This window comes from Hipposideros armiger, unplaced genomic scaffold (genome assembly GCF_001890085.2).
Source record: "Hipposideros armiger isolate ML-2016 unplaced genomic scaffold, ASM189008v1 scaffold_214, whole genome shotgun sequence".
NCBI classification, from domain to species: Eukaryota; Metazoa; Chordata; class Mammalia; order Chiroptera; family Hipposideridae; genus Hipposideros; species Hipposideros armiger.
The window spans coordinates 2,143,032-2,156,322 of record NW_017731564.1 but is presented as its reverse complement, the minus strand read 5'-3'; the positions used below and the strand labels follow the sequence as shown (position 1 = coordinate 2,156,322).

The 13,291-nt window shown below is 42.4% G+C and overlaps 1 protein-coding gene across 1 annotated transcript in view; it reads right to left on the bottom strand.

Moving 5' to 3' along the window:
* Nucleotides 1-13,291, bottom strand: part of AFF2 (ALF transcription elongation factor 2) — a 487,333-nt gene that overhangs the window by 125,686 nt on the left and 348,356 nt on the right. The window lies entirely within an intron of this gene.

Below are 13,291 nucleotides of genomic sequence, written 5' to 3'. Positions count from 1 at the left end.
TGGGTGTTTCTTAACTCTGTGACCCTGCTGAATACATGGAAAGCCATCATCTGAGCACAGCCATGGACGCCAAAAGAAAAGCTGGAGTTTTGAAATTGGAGGATTGTCAAGATGGGGAGGGCCTACTCTTGCTAAGCGAGTGGCATACAGATCTAAATTGTTAAGTACTACATTTATCAATGGATTAAAAGGGATTGACTTTCTAATTCTGAAACACAGAAGAAAACCCAGGTGTCTAAGGATCAAGGGCTCTGGTAAATCCAACCGCCTAAGCAGTGACACTATATAAAGGAAAATGCAGAAACTTGGGAGTTGGATGGACTGAGTCCAGGCTCTTGCATTTACTAGCTGTGCAAATCTAGGCAAGCTGATGGGCCTCTCTGAGCCTCGGTTTGGTTTTGTTTTGTCTCTAAAACGAGGCTGCTGATATTTACGTTCTATGGTTGTTGTGAAGAGTAACTGAAATAATATGTGAAAAAGAGCATGATTGTGAGTGTTTAACAAATGCTACTACTTCTATTGTTACTGATATTAGGACAAATTGGAGCCTGTTTCTTTTATCAACACATTCAGAAGCAGCATTAAAATAATTACTGCAGAGGAAACCACCAGGTCTCTGGTTTTAGAAAGCAATTTAAGCACGAATAGGCCTTATGCACAGTAGGTAAACATGTTAGGAAATCGGAGATCTATTCTTTCATGATTTGGCTTTCGATAAGAAAGTGCCAATTCTGAATACCTGACCCAACACTAGGCTATTTCTACCCTGTTATTCATTGATTCGCATTTGTGATTCATGGGTAACTAGTTGTCTAGCTAGAGAGAGAATCAGCTATAAATATAGATATACGAAGAGGGGCAGATCCCAATACTGGCCAGTAGTTATCAGCTAATTTCTAGAAGTACAAAATATATTCAAAATAAAAATGTAATCACGCCCAAATAAAACCGCTTCAGTCATTCTAGGAATAACATGTTCGTAAAATCTAAACATTCTGAATCTTTCATGTCACCCGTGTCAGAAATAAAACTATGACTCAAAGGCCCACACCTTGAATCTCACAATGAACCTAAGTTAACTATACTAGCTAGATATAACTAAGGCTTATTCAGGTAAGCTTAATGCAGGCCAGACATTCACTTCGCTAAGTGTGCTAATGGATCATTTCATTGACTCTTTCCGAGAAATCTGGGCGGTTGTACTTGTGTTTTCTTTGTTTTTAGGTAAGGAAACTCGGCCTTAGAAAAGTTAAGAAGAGTACCCACAGAATGGGAGAAAACATGTGTGGGTTATATATCTGATGAAAGTCTAATATCCAGAATACATAAAGAAGCCTGGAAACTCATCAATAAAATGATAGGTAACCCAATTCAAAAATGGGCAAAGAATCTAAATAGACATTTCTCCAAGGCAGAGGTACAAATGGCCAATAAGCACAGGAAAAGATGTTCAATATCATTAGCTATCAGGAAATATACATAAAGTGGAAACAACCCAAATGTCCATCAACTGGTGAATGGCTATGTAACACGTGGCCTCTCATACAACAGAATATTATTTGTCCATAAAAAGCAATGAGGTACCGATCCGTACTGCAACATGGATGAACCTTGACAACATTATGCTCAGGGAAAGAAGCCAGACACAAAAAGCCACACATTGTATGATTCCATTCATATGAAACGTCTAAAATAGGCAGATCTATGGGGACAGAATGTAGATTACAAGTTACCAGGAGCTGGGGCGAGGAGGAATGGGAAGTGACCGCTACTGGCATGGGAATTCTTGGGGTGAAGTAAATGTTCTGGAATTATATAGTATGGTTGTACAACTCTGTGACTACTGAAAACCACCCAGTTGTTCACTTTCAAAAAGTGAGCTTTATGGTACCTGAGTCTCAATAAAGCTGATATTTTTTTGAAATCACACAGTTAGCCAAGCGGAGGAGGAAGAGCTGGGATGCCAGCCTGTACCTGCCTGATGCCAAAGCCCATGTCCCTAACCGCTCCATTTACTGCCCTGCATGACAGAGATTGGCAGAAGGTCTCAGAGGCATTCTTACTCACATCTGTGGAGAAAAGCGCTGAGAGAAAAACGGCTATTTTTTCCCACACAGTCCCTGTCTCCATTTTTTTCCTACATTAAAACTGTAATTGATACAGCCAGCAGAAACGTCACCAAGGGAAAAGGGCTCTGTCTTTTGCAGGAGACACAAAGCATTACATTAAAGAGACAGCTGTCTGGATGGGGCGGGGACCAAGCCAAGAACCCTTCAGCAAAGATGCTCTGCCCCCTCCCTGATTTCAGAATTTCCAAACCCAAGACCAGTAAAGAAAGGAACCCATCTACGCAGAGGCCCATTTCAAGAGGACAAATCACCTGCCTCCCCCCCCCCCCCCCCGCCGGAACACCCACAGGCAGACACGTGTTTAATGCGGGCTGACAATTTGAATGAGTTGATCTAAGCAGATATCAGGACTGATAGAAGGCGGCTCAGATTGTAGCGGCTAAAGGAGAAGCTGGGGTGAGGACGCAGATTGGGTCCTCGACTGATCGTTCCATACAGCGATGCATTAAGCATAGGTGAAGTGGGACTCTGCAACCCATTTTCCCTGTTTCAAGGTTTGGAAAATGAGTTAGTACTCGCTGCTCTGATGTGCAGGCCGCCCAGGCTCACAGCGTTTTTCTCCTCTGGTGAGTCCACGCCCAGCCTGGTGCTCCAGCAGCTAATCGATTTTCCAGGCCCTGACACGTGGGATTAGGTAGCCGGGCTCCTATCAGGGCCCAGCGCTGGTGTGCAGCTTCTATGATAATGCAAATGTTAGATCACAAATCCAATTTAAATCAGGGTTCCCTTGAGCTGAGAGATAATTTTCCTTTAATCCTCTTCTGGTTGTCTATTGTCTAACCTTTACAATCTGAGATATGACACTGTACAAACTGTCCACATTACTCCTTTTCATGCAGACAGAATTTCCACACACATACTCACCTTCAGTAACACTCGTAGCATTCAGGATTTAACACAGACCTTGAACTTCGCACAGACCTTGCTACTATCTCTCCCACTGCCCACCTTCCATTCTCAGACCTGGCCAAGGAAACCATCTTCAGGGAAGATGTCCTGTCCCCCGGCCTGCCACACTAACTGGGAGCTAGGTTCAAGTGTGGAATATTTGGCGGCCCCCTTGTTTTTCAGTAACAGGGGTTTTCCCCTCTCATTCTTCTTGCCTTTTGTTATTTTTAATCGCCCACCTATCAGGGCCAAATTGCCTTGTAACTTGTCTGAGGGCTTGCATCTGACAGAGATAGCTGCTATTGTTAATAGGAGCCTTCACTTCAGCCCATTTAACTTGCCTCAGTTTGACAGCTTCACAATAGCCACCTTCCCTCGAAAGAAAACTGTGATTTAGTGGAGGGAGAATGTGGGACAACAGCCTGATCTGTCTCTCGTCTCCAGCGAGTTCTCTTGGCATAAAGTCCCACCGCAAAGCCAAAGAATGAACTACCACCGGAAAACGGGCCAGTCAGAAGCTGGGCTTGGTGAAAGACATGGGGAAAATCCACAATCCACAGCCCAGCATAGAGCTGCTTACAAAGAATGTGGGGGCTGCTTCCACAAATATTGTCTCCACAGGAAAAAAGTAAATCTGTTTTTTTTTTTCATTACTTTATTAATTGCCCAAGTAGTGGTTGAACAGGCTTTTCTTAACTTGGTAATTGCAGTAACAGTGTTATCTGGAAATTACTGCTGCAGATGCCTCCTGAGTCAGCTCCTTCAATCCATGTTGTTCTGAGAGGCTGGAGAAGGTGGGAGCTCAAAGGTTGCGTTCCTGGCGGAGAGATTTCACACTCCCAAATTTCCACTGTCTAGGATGGGACAGAGCTGAGCACTGATTGCTATTGTCATCTGAGGTGGCACGTTTAAGAGAGGTGATTAGATCTGTTGCCATTCAGAAAAGGCAAATTCAGGAAACGGGCTTGTTATGGGTTGAATTCTGTCCCCCTTTAATTCCTACTCATATGTTGAAGTCCTAACCCCCAGTCCCTCAGAATGCGACTTTATTTGGAAATAGGGTCTTTATGAGGTTATCGACTTGAAATGAGGTCATTAGGGTGGGCCCTAATCCAACACCACTGGTGTCCTTACGAAAAGGGGAAATTTGGACACAGAGAGATGCATGGAGGGAAGATAACGTGAAGTGACACAGTGAGAAGACAGCCATCTAGAAGCCAAGGACAGAGGCATAGAACAGATCCTTCCCTCAGCCTTCAGATGGAACCAACTCTACCCACACCTGATGCTGGACTGCTAGCCTCCAGAACTGGGGGACAATGATTGTCTGTTGTTTTAAGCCACCCAGTGGGTGGGACTGTGTTACAGCAGCCCCAGCGAACCCATACAGGGCTTTCGCCCAGTTCTCAGTGCCCTCAATCTATGGATTGGGGGGAAATGCATTCATATCCCTAATAGCTGCCTTTTCATAAACTTGCATCACCATCTAATGACCTGGGAGAAACAACATTTAGGTGTACGACAGAAACAGGTCTGCTAAGAGAAAATAGCAACTAAGGTAATGGGGGTTCCAGCGACCAATTTTCTCCAGTAGCAAATAAGTGAAACTCGGGTCATCTGAACCTCTTAGGTTGAAATATCTCCAAAGCTAAAATGTATCCAAACCCCATGTCACCCCCTCACCCTGTTTAGGAAATGATCTGATTTTTAAGATACATGATTATTTTGCTTTGGTAAGCCTCATCGATTTCACTTTTATTCTTCCCAGTTCTAAAGGTGAATTTTGCTTTCAGTTACAGTAAAACCTTGGATTGCAAGTAACGTGGTTTGCGAGTATTCCGCAAGAGAAGCAAACATTTCTGATACATTTTAATGCAGAAACGAGCGATTTCTTGCAATACGAGTAGTTTGTCTCCAGAACGAATTATGCTCGCAAACCAAGGTATTACTGTACTTCTGACAATGCCATCTGAGGGCAGATTCACACTCTAAATGTGTCATATTTTGGAACAGAAGCATTCCCGTACCATGATTTTTATCCCCTAGAGAGCTTAAACTGTCACCATTTTGGAACATACTGGCCTGAAGAGGTGAGTTGCTCAACATGAGGGGTCAAATGCCAGTGAGTATGACATAAAGGAAAAACCCAGAATACAAGATGATCACTGAGGCTGGAAGCATGGCCAATAATGGGGCTATCGTCTCCCTATGGAGCATGCACACCCAGTTCTGAATTTCATCACTCTGACAGCTCCTGTCTGCAGCCTTGTCCACTTTCTCCTGCTCTGCCCACCTACCTGCAAATGGCACCCTTCCCCTCGATCTGCTTGCTTTCCACTCTTTCTGGGTGACCTCATCCACTGCCCATACTCCTACATCTATATCTTCAGCCTAGAACATTCTCCTGAGTCATAAATCTCCCAACTCATAAATCTAGCTCTCCACTGGAAAGTTCCACCACCATGTTCCACAAATGCGTCAAAAACCCAAGAAAGCTGAAATCACCATCTCTAGCCTGCCCCTCCTCCTGGTTTAGTTAAGTATGCATATATTCATTCATTCATTCATTCATTCATTTCGTTTTCTCTATTATTGTGATAAAATACACATAAAATTTGCCATTTTAAAATGTACTATTCAGTGCTTTTTAGTACATTCACAATGTTCTGCAAACACCACCATTATCGCCTGCCAGGACGTCTCCAAAACTCCAAAAATAAATCCCATGCCCTTTAGCCATCGCTCCCCCAACTCCTCCATCCCCTCCATCTCCAGGCAACCTCTAATCTGATCCGTCTCTCTGGATTTGCCTATTGTTGACATTTCATATAAATGGGATCATACAATATGTGGCCTTTTGTGCCTGGCTTCTTTCACAGAGAATCATGTTTTCGAGGTTCATCCATGTTGTGGCATGGCTCACAACTTCATCCTTATGCTTTATTTTTGTATCTGTCTCTAGTCTCAGCATCTACCCACATTTCCAAGCCAGCAAGAATCATTTTAAAATTTCTACCCTGTCCTTCACCTCACATATATTATCAGTCATTCGCTTCTCTTGATGGGACCACAGGCCATCATTTCCCAGTCTGTCCTCTCTTCTCCATCACCTCCTTATTTCAAGCCTTCAGCATCTCACCTGGGGCACATAACTCCGGCCATGCAAGTCTCCTGATTAACATCCTTTGCCCACAGAATCTGAAAATCACTGCTGCGGTGCCTGGATCTGCAGGGGATGTGGCTTTGAGGGAAGTGGGGTCTGGGGTATCTGGGGGAGGGGCTGCTGGTGGTGGGTGGCTGGCACTGTGACATATCAGGGCAGTATATGGAACTTGAACGGGATCTGGCATCTGCATCAGAGCATGATGACTAGGAAGAGATGTCAGGTGTTCCTGATGAGAGGGTGGGAGGCACTTGGGAGTATGTGTGGGGCCTAATGGCACCTACTTTTCCATTCTGTCGGTGCTTGGTGAGAAGGGAAACACTTTGAGGGCACCGGGTGTGTGAAGGCTGGGAGGAGTCTAGGCCCCAGGCTCTAGGGTATGGCTAGGGAAGTCAGAGAAGCTGTGAGGGATGGCCTGGGGAAAGCCATGAAAATCCCTTTGCCTTGGGAGCAAGGGGTATTTATTTATGTAACATCTGCAGTGCCTGCTTGCTGGGACGGTCAGGGGTCTGTGTGTGATCCTAAGAGAGGACTACAAGACGTGGGTTCAAGAGCACCGTAGGCAGAAGGCATGCCACAAAAGACCCATGGAAGTATGGACCGGTACAAAAGAGCAAAACTTGTTTGAAGAATTGACAATCCCTATGTTTCTACAGCTTATGAACAAATAAGAACCAAATCGACATCTGTGTTATCTTCTACATGCTGATGTAAAATAGGACTGTTTGCATTACAAAAAGTGCTGCTTAGCTCATCTATGTGCATACTGTTGCCAATCACTAAAGGATATTTTAATTGTGCTATTCAGGGATGGACTTCCTTCTGCTCACAAAAGTGTTGCTCTTCTGAAACTTGTTCAGCAACTCAAAGGCCCTGCTTTGGTAGAACTACCTGGCTCCATCAGCCCAAGACCCTGGAGCAGAGAGACTTCCCACATTCCTGTCACCGGGCTGGTGGCCCGGTCCTCTGGCTGCTTTGGGTCCTCCTCCAGGGCTCACTAAATGGGTTATTCTCCAGAGAACTGCCTTTGGCAGAAAGAGAGCCACCTTGCCCTTGGAGAGAAAGCCCCTATGCAATGACTGACAGACAAGGGACAAATAGGACTCCCTGTGGGATCAGGCTGAGACCACTGCCTTGCTTGGCTGTCTTCCTCTACCCTATCCAGCTCTCTTCACCTCATTAGTGTTTCTTCTTTAAAGCACATTCTCAGGAAATGCCTATGTCAGCCTCTGCTTCTAAGGAACCCGGCATCTGACCACCCCAACTGCACATGATTTCACACACCCATGGGTCTTGTGGATGAGAATTCTTTGGATCTATTTCATTTTGGAGATCTAATCCCTTCGTCTTCCTGGGAGAAAATAAGGGCTCAGTCTAGATTTAATACCCCCTCCGGCTCTGCAGAAATGTACACCATCACGCTACAGCATAAGGAAATCTGTCATGTTACTAAACACGGCTTTAATCCATTCCTTGAGTTCCTTATTAGCACTAAATGGAATAAATGCAAAAATGACTACTTTTGCATAATTCCCAAGCTTGCAATTATATAGCGAGGAGCATTTGCAGAAATGTAAAGAATATTTCTGCATAGCTTTGTGTAATTTTTTTTTAGAACGTAGTCACAGGTTCCTTTTTCATCACATACTAACTGTTCGCCATCACTCGTTGGAGCGATACTTCAGCCCCCTCATGAGGCTGGTGGTGCTACCCATTTTACAGATGGAAGGGGTGAGAAATAACTGAAAAGTTGTGCCACACAGCACGTTGTAGGAATCTGTTTGTGCCAGTCCAAAACTTCACCTGTTTTCTATTCAAGTGCGAACATCCAGAACGTGCTGAGCTTGTTTTTTTTTTCATCCTTACTAAGGCCTTTTTCTTCTTTTTGCTTCTGCTTCTTTAAGCAGGGACAAACCAACCAACACAAAAGTGCCTGTCACTCTACTCTATTGATTGTTTCCTACTAATTACATTTTATATAATTAAAAATAAAAGCCAATGCAAATTCTGGGCAAAGAATCTTACTAAATTGACAGCTTAGAAATGTGAACTCTCTCTTTGTTTGGGGGCACAAATAATCCTTGAAGACTAAGAATGTAAGTTTACCTACATTGCCCTCCTCTTGTCCTGTAAAGAACAGCTCTGGGAGTCGGCAGTGGTGGAGGGGGGGAGGGTGCCACAGCAATAACCTTGTCAATCCCTCCCTGCCAACAAGGGTGCTAATTAGTGCCAATTAAGAGCCTCACTTTTTTGTGTGTGGAACATCTGTCCATAGGCATTGAACTCAAACCCCCAACTCATTTTATCAAGGCCGAACATATCAGACAGCAATTTATTTTGGCCCCTGCTAATGCAGCATGATTTTAAAGTCCTAAGAAGTTTTAAAGCCTGCTTGGAGTCAGGGTCAGCTGCTAGATTCCTGCACATTCTAATTGTCATTCATATTTACCTTATTTCGACAAGTAGATGTCTTCTGGAGGTCTAAGACATGCTGGTTAAGAAGAGAAGTGGCAAAGGTAAAGCCATGGGAGACCCACGCTTCCTGCTTACCCTATTCTGCACTCTGCCTCATTTTTTAAAAACGTGGTGTATTGTTACATAGATAAATGGTCTTTGTCTTGTCTTTCTTTTTTAATCCTGGTGGGGTAAAGGCCAGTGTAAAATAGCTCCTTTTTCATTGAACTTATTCTATGTACACAGTGTGTCTGTAAAAGTGCCTCCATCATTAGTGTTTGGTGATGCAAATGAGGGTGCCCCGCTGTTTCTTTCTCCTGTTCTAAAGTGCCCTTTCAATCAATGTTTGGGACAGGACAAGACCCCTGTGACTCACAGCTTGTTTTATTCTGTGTGGCCACCAGAGGACTTTCCTTCATTCCAGCGTAGCCTTATTGACATGTCCTCACAGACAGTACATAGGCTCGCAAAGTATCTGGTATCTTTTCTGAATTCACCGTAGGCTAGCAAAGCTGTTCATTTTATCTGGCAAAGATTCGTCTAATTTGGGTGTTTCCCTTGATTCCATTCTGAAGCCTTTGTCCTTACACTTCAAAGTAAACAAACACACTCATGGATCTTTAGAGGACTATCAAATTTTACTGTAAAATGCATTATTGCTATATCATTTTCTTCAGTTCTCTAATGATGTTATTTCACATTACTCAATTTGTGACCCGCCTAGTGCAGTGAAATGTCATGAGTCTTTTTACAGTGAGTTAGAGTCTCACAAGAAGTAGAAAAATAAATTTATTTCAAACAAGATGGAGTCTGGCTGCTAACACATTATAAATGGCTCTATTTTAAATGTCTGAACTGGGCACACTTAAAACACAAGGGCATATTTCATTAGTGTTTATGCAATTTTTCAGGTAACTTTTCCCAATGTTTCACTCATCATCAGATGAGAGTGAGAGCTTGTCAGGAAAAATTACACTTAATGGGAGTTAATGTGGCTAAATCCAATGGACTTGTTTCTATTTTGTTTTCCTCTTGCTAGAAATAATGAAAGTATTACATGAACAACCCTTCTGTTGCTTGCAAAAAAACGTAGCCAGTTCCAATGGTAGGTAACATGAAGCTTTATCTGATTTATAAAACAATCTATGTAAACCTATTTTTATGTTTTATTTGATTGTAGCCATTAGCCTGAGCGAGGAAATAATTCTAAAATACATCTCACAGCAGTAATTTGCTGTACTATGTTAGATTCATCTGCATAAATCTATACATGATTGTAGGACACTGGAATGGATATTCGTGAAAAAAAAATACTATTCTGACCATTGTTGTGTTTGTGGAATTTGGGAGAAAGTCAAACCATTGAGCTTCACCTCAAAAGCAATGCTCACCTCCCCAGAACAAACACTGTTATCTTTGATAATCCCACCATCAACAAGACTCCTAGTTCTCAATTGCTCAATCAGAAGTTACAGATGCAGAGAAGCCTGGCCACCCTTTTTGGCTGATTTGAAGTCGTTGAGTTGGATCCCCAACCAGCTGGAGTTGGACGTCCTCTCAAAAAACTGTATCAGTTACCCATTTGAAACCAAGCCATTAGGGGCTTTCAAGGTAGGCCAACTGGCAGAGCCAGATTCTATCAGTAGTCTGCCTGCTTCTCTTTGAGTTCAATATCCCTCATTGACCATGCACCAAATGATAGAGACATGCTAGAGAGCACTGGACCTTAACAGAGGACACACAGTGCAGCATCAGCGAATCCCGGAGCCCTTGTTTGGAACTTTTCAATTTATTTCTCTCTTGGCTTTCATCAGAATTCAGCTGCAGTGAAAGAAAAGCAAAATAAGGATGTCCCGCCCCAAGGCCAGGTCCACCTGGGGTTGATGCGCAGGCAGAACGTTATCTTATGGCAAATATAAGAATCTTCTGGCTCCTAAAAATCTAATTTCTTCTTTTTTTTTTGTGGAGGGCAGTGTCACTGGCCCTCACATGTGGGATCCAAACCGGGGCCCTCTGGCAACACTTCCTTTTTTTTTTTTTTTAAGCTGAACCATCCTGCCACCTGTTGGCAGCTCAGCGGCTGCTCAGCTCGGGCTGGGAATCAAACTGCTGTTGCTCAGAGTTCAAACTCTTGAGCGAGCTCTTAACCAACTGAGCCACTTGACCGGCCCCCTAAAAATCTAATTTCTACTTCTCCTTGTAGATAAAAACACACAGCATCATTCCCACCCTATCCCCTTTCTACCTGTGGAGAAAGAAAAATATAAGAACAGCAAAAGAAGGCTGAACTCACAGTGAGAAACGTCTGTACAAGAAGATGACTTTACAACTTGACAAGATAGCTGGGCAACTGTATCCACTCTTGGTATTGCCTCAAAGAATAGCCATGAATCTCGTTTGGAAGTTTGCTGGTGTGCCTTTAAATGCCCTTGAAAGAGGAACTTGCTACACCCTGGATGATATTTCAATCTGATATCTCAAACTTCAGTGAATAGGCAATCAAACAACCAGATTTTGCAAACTAAATGCGCTTGGATGGCCACTTCCTAGAAAATCAAGATAACGCAAAGAAGAGCTTAACATATGGACAGTGAGTTTAGCAAGATCTAGGTGTGTGATTGGCAGCCATGTTTCCCCAGCAACTGCCAACCCCAACGAGGGTACAGTCTTACAAACCATACTTTTGTACCAGCTTCGTGTGTGTGTGTGTGTGTGTGTGTGTGTGTGTCACATTCTTCCATTGCCAAATTTCTTTTTTTTTATTGCCAAATTTCTTAATTTAACCTTACCAATTGCTGAGAAACATATTTGCAAAAATGTGTCTCTAACATGCATGCATAAAGTAAGTAGTGATAATGATGCATGAGAAAACCTAAAGGCAAATGGTAAATCCCAAAACTTAAAAAAAATCAATATTTGAGTTTCTCCACATTATAAGGTAGCTGTGAACAATATATTCCAAATACAATCACAGAACCATCTCTCTCTCTACAAATTTTACAAGATGCAATTACTAATGTTGCGTATACATCAGGAATAAATACAAAGAAAAATATGTAACTGGTGAGGGCAGAAAGAGTCACCTAATTGGAACGCATCTCTGCTACCCATCAGTATTTTGGATGCTTTCATATCTAGTCAACTAATTATCTACTATCAAGCCTCAGATAATCTGAATGAGATAAGAAACAATGAAAATTATAAATTGCTTGTATGTTATATTCATTATTATAAAATGTGTTCAAAACTGTTTAAATTAATAAAGTAATTAAAAATGGCAGTTAAAAGGAGTACTGTGTACACGGAAACATCTCTGTTTTAAGTGTGTAGATCAAAAGACCAGAAATTCCAGTGTAGGCATATACAGAAGCTTAACTACACAGTAAATGCTCTTCATCATAGGAGATCTGTTATCAAGAAAGTGCTTAAATAAAGGGCATATTCTTGGCTTTGTTGAAAATACGATTTGGCTGTTTAGGAGGGAATACATCAGCTCTGGATTACTGGTGCTGATACAGCTGAGTAACACACAGAAAACCAGGGCAAAATGGGAAATTCTTTCCTTTAGACTCTGGATTGTGTATGATGGAACCTCCCTCCCAAAATTATGTACATATACAGAGGGTGCCCCAAAATGTATATACATTTTAAGAAAGGAAAAGACTGTATTAAAATTGTAATACTCAATATATACCGATAACAGAAGATGAATACAAGTTACGTTTGACTTCTGCAATGACAAGAGGTGCTCAAAGTGGTTACATCAGCCTAATTTTAATACAGTTTTTTTCCTTTCTTCAAATGTGTATACATTTTTGGCACCCTCTGTATGTGTGTGTGTGTGTATATATGTACACACACACACACACACATACACTTCTTAATGGTGTTTTTTCTCAATCGAATGTTATGCAAGTTTGCAGTCCAAAAACACATCCCCACAAAGGGTGGGCAAAGACAGCCCAGTGCTGCCAGCTGGGGAAGACACAGTTTGAAGCAGACAATCCACACGCGTAGATTTGAGACTTGACTTCATTACTGCATTTTCAATAATACCAGCATTCAGAATGGTCTCAAAAGTCACCAGGATAATAGGACTATTATCTCTCTCGGCAATATCTAATAAAAAGCTCTTAAGCACATCCAGTCCCTGGTTTTATAAAACATGGCAGCAAATTATCTCCCATGAATGTTCAGTGAGTGTGTAGCGTTTCTTTCTCTATTCAGCCAGCTTTTCTCCCCACAGTGAGGGAAGATGATCGGAGGGTAGGAGTCAATCACCCAGGAGACAACTTACAGTTGCAAGTGGTCTTGAAAAAAAAAAAAAGGAAAACAACAAAAGGCGCCTCACAAAAGAAATCTTTGTGGTAAAAGTTGGTGGGATTTCGGAATACACTCCATATTATCAATACGAAAATAAAGCCTCTGTGAGTTTTGAATACAAATTACAATTGCACTAAGTTGCCTAAAAGGGACATTTGATTTAAAACATACTTTCTGTTCTGGTGGGGCAACTAGAGGAAAGGTGGGGTGAGGGTAGCAAGGTAAAAAATGATGAGCATCTCTACTGTAGGTAGATATTGAAACTGGGTCTACATAGGCACAGAGAACTCTGTTAAGACGCTGGCATCCCATCTACATGGCCTGTTATTCCACA